The following is a 3,213-nucleotide window of genomic DNA, read 5'->3' on the forward strand; positions in this document are numbered from 1 at the left end:
CCTCGAGGGGGCGGGGAGGTGAGTCACGGGACGGGCGGTGACGTCATCGCTCCGCGAGGAGGACGGTTAAATCCGTTGCCGCGCCGCGCCGCTCCTGCGCTCTTCCCCGCCGCGTGGGGAGGGCGTGCCGCGGGCGGGGAGGGGAGTGTCGCCGCGGGGGGCGGGGGTCCTGGCAGGGGAAGGAGCAGGTTGTGGGCATGTGCGTGTTGTTGTAGTGCTCGTTGGTTGTTACACCCCCCCCTCTTTTGTTAGACCTCTGTGGGTGCCTTTTGAAATGGTCGCCGTGCCTACAAAGGCAGGATCATTGATCTCCTCTCGGCAGCCGAGGAGACCAAAGTCCTCTAACAGGTAGAATAAGATAAGGCTCAGGGCAGCCTGTTGGTGACTTGATCTAGCCAATAGGGTGATAAGGCTTGGCAGCTTTTACTGTTTTCTTTTTAATCTGGAAGTTTTTTTCAGTGGGCTTGAATGCGGCAGGGTAGGATTGCTATTTCCAGGATAGGTGTGCACCTGGAAGTAACTGAAAGTGCTGTTTTTCCCCATGTCAGGTGGGCTGCCATAGGAATCTGGGCTATGCCAGCAGTTACCCAGCAACTACCGCTGCCAGGCCCTGTCTAGTAATAAAGTGTGGCTGCTACAGCCTCCACTGGATTTGGATTAGTTCCCAGTTAAGAAGAGTCTCTTTCTCATTACTAGGTATCTAGTCTTGTCTTTATTTTATCAGAGTATGTATTAACAGTTCCTCTGACTGAGATGTTTCCCTTTTTGGGGGGATTCATGTGAAGAATCTTGCTAGCCCTTCTGTTGCATTTCACATTTATTGAACATTTTGTAATTCATGTGCATTTTTAGCTGAGGTCAGAAATGTCAATTCATCTCTTCTGCTGATGGTGTAATAGGCAAACATGCATTGCATTAACCATTTTTAATTTAACTCCATTCATCTGGCCAGGTATGCTGTGGAAGGACACAAAGTGACTTGTGCTCCCCTGTCTGCGTTCTCAGCTTGTCAGGTGCAAGTTTTTTCTAGTTTGGAAGAAGTGTAGCCATAGCACATGTGTTAAATCCTCAGGACTCTTGACCAGTAGCACAAGCTGAACAGAGAGCTCAGAGCTCAGTCACAGGTTTTTTTTAAAAAAAAAATCTGGTCACCATAATGCTATGAAATTTTAGAAGAATTAGGCTTTGAGGGAGCTCTAGGCTTTGAGGGAGCTCTACTTATGTATGAGAATTTGGGATATGGAGATTTAAAGCCATCTTATTGCCGGAAAAGCTGGGACCTCACATACTGTGGCAGGAGGAATAACTGTTGACTAAATTTAAGTTAAAAGTACAGTTTAAAAATGAAAGTGATAAGTTGGTCATAACTCTGCATATAAGAATCAGTGCATTCTGGCGCCAACAGTGCATTTGTAACCTGTTAGTTCCTACTTAAATTATGATAGTTGGCAACCTGCCTTTACACTAGTTTTAGTGTTTTCTTAGCAAAACTCCCTTATGATTGGTTTTTCAAAGCAAACAACTTTAATATTCAAATTTATCTATCACAAATTGTCCCAGTCTGACTTGTAGCTGAAAGTGGCAATGAGCTTTTCATTTTTCTGTCTGATCCTGTAGTTAGAGTCAAATGATCAAATCTGTATTGACTTAAGATCTCTTCACTCTCAAGAAGTTACATAATCACTTGTTAGCCATGATTTGAATTGTAATACTGAATTTTTGACATTGTCATAAGACTAGTCTAGCCAGATAATTATTAGCCAACCGAAATACTTAATGAATTCTTATTTGGTTGAACTGCATCTATCTTCCAGGACAGAAACAGCTTATGCAAAACAGTATTTCACATTAAAATATGATAAGGCAGTGAATTTAGGAAGATTAAGGGCCTGTCTTCAATAGAAAACTGAGCAAAATAATCAAAGTGTATAAAACTTTTTCTAGTTTTGAAGATGTACTGAGCTAAAGTAGTAAAACTTATCTTTTGTCCTAGAAGGTATTTGCCTGGGAGGTTATGTTGACATGCTACATGTTTTGCAATAGCTGTTAGGGTCAATGGCTACAAGTAAACAAACCTTTCTGAGGCATCTTCTGTAAGCTGTAAAATGTGTTCAATAATTGTTAATATATAAATGCAATGCATAAAGGGTATTTACTCTGCTACTGCAAATTATACTGATGAATGAGAAGTCCTTGAACAATAGTGTGTTGAAAATGCCAAGCTGGCCCAAGTAAGTTTAGAGAAGGGCCAGCTTTCTGCCAGGCCCTCTGGGACAGCGTTCTGTCCTGCTTGCTCATCCATATGGGGATAAGGGGCTTCTCCCTTATGAGAATCTGAAGCTGATAAGAGCAATGAGAAGCTTTTGAAAGCGCATGGAACTTAACACACTGGCTGATGCCTGGCTTGAAATACAAAGTTCCAGATACTTTCAGTAGATTCTTTGAGAGCCTGGTGGAGAAAAATTAGATAGGGGAAGGTCTTCTATATAAATAGTTCTCTAGTCAACCCCTGCCACAAGGTTTCTTTTGAGAATGTATAGTAAGCTTAGTGGGGAGGCAAAGAGTAAAGGATATGGTTTCCTGAACAAGGGGACATCTGTAGCTGTGCTAGTTTAAAGTGATGGAGGATGTGGTCCTGGTCTGCCCTCTTAGTATGAACTACAATGACTCGCAAAGAGCAGTATTCCTAAGCTGGTGCAAATCTGCCACCTCCTCAAAGATGGCTCATCATGTTGCCTCAGAGGCATGATACATCCTGCAGATTTGATCAAATGCTTTGGACATACTGGGATACTGTGTTTAAAAAGAAAAAGAAAAAAAAAAGAAAACCTCCCATGCACTATTCCCATGTGCTGCTCTCAGTTCATTCGTCATTTTGGCAAAATATTTATGAATTTAATTAACAGTGTTTGAGGGTAGCTTTGTTGCAGACTGAGAAATATTAATTTAAAAAGCAACTTCCTTCTCAAGTGTTCTAAAAGGCCGCAGGGTTTCTAGATATGAGACTTGCTGCTAGGATAGCAAGTCATGAAATACAAAGAATCTTATGTAATTTTAAACTGATAAAAAGTATATATATTTAGATCATTGCTAAAAAGAATTAGTGTGTTAAGCTGTAGTGATATTAATATTAGTTTTGAGATTGTCCAAACCAAAACCACTAAAGTTTTCTTTACTATTATCTCTGCATAAGCATTTAACACCTACACAAAC

This window comes from Dromaius novaehollandiae, chromosome Z, assembly GCF_036370855.1.
Source record: "Dromaius novaehollandiae isolate bDroNov1 chromosome Z, bDroNov1.hap1, whole genome shotgun sequence".
Lineage (NCBI taxonomy): Eukaryota > Metazoa > Chordata > Aves > Casuariiformes > Dromaiidae > Dromaius > Dromaius novaehollandiae.